Below are 1,119 nucleotides of genomic sequence, written 5' to 3' on the forward strand. Positions count from 1 at the left end.
TTCATAACTCTGACCATCCATTACATTCAGATTTTCCTGGACAATTTCATCCTGTTCGTAATACTAGGTAGGCAGTTAATTCTAATAGCCAGGCCTTTTCCATCATGGGGCTCAATATTAAACAGTATTCTAAAAGTTTTATTCCAGCTGTGACCAAGTTGTGGAATGATCTTCTTTATTGGGTAGTTCAATCAGTAGAACTTCAAAACTTCAAAGTTGCAGCAAATGTTTTTATGTTGAACAGGCTGACATAAGTCTTTTTATAGTTTTTTTGATGTTGTTACTGTTTTTAGAATGATTTATTGTTAATTTGTTCTCATCATTTATTTATTTCCTTATTTCCTTTCCTCACTGTGCTATTTTTACCTCTTGGAGCCCTTGGGCTTATAGTATCTTCCTTTTCCAACTAGGGTTGTAGCTTGGCTAGTTATAATAATAATAATAATAATAATAATAATAATAATAATAATAATAATAATAATAATAATTATGGAATTCCTGTTAAATATGTAAATTTTAATAATTAGGTTCATGAGCATAGCAAGTGCAAAGTTAATGTTGATGTAGTCTTATCAAATGAATTTCCAGTGAACAGCGTAGTACTCCAAAAGAATGTATTGTCACCTATGTCGTTCATCATCCACATATATTTTGTAATGCAGAGAATAGTCAGAGATAGTGGAGAAGGATTGGGCAGGGTTTGTGATAGGAATTTAGCAGACCTAGAGTAACCTGATGATGCTGTCCTTGTTAGCAGACCACCACAGGATTTCCAATGCTTACCTACCAGAATGCATGAAATATCACTCGAGGTTAGGCTGAAGATGAATAGAAGAAAGACAGAGATGATGAGAACGTAGTATGCAATGGAAGATTCAATATCATTAGAAGAAGAAAGGATTAATGAGGTAGAATCCTTTAAGTATTTAGGAAGTATGATCTCCAATACAGGGTCTTTAGAATTAGAGTTTAATGAAAGATTGAAAAAAAAGCAAATCACACAATGACTGGGTTAAGTAGTATTTGGAAATCAAATCACCTGAAATCATATATAAAAATCAGACTATATATCAGTTTACTGAGATCGGTGTTACTCTATGGACATGAGTCATGGTATGA

The sequence above is a fragment of the Palaemon carinicauda genome, chromosome 2, assembly GCF_036898095.1.
Source record: "Palaemon carinicauda isolate YSFRI2023 chromosome 2, ASM3689809v2, whole genome shotgun sequence".
NCBI classification, from domain to species: Eukaryota; Metazoa; Arthropoda; class Malacostraca; order Decapoda; family Palaemonidae; genus Palaemon; species Palaemon carinicauda.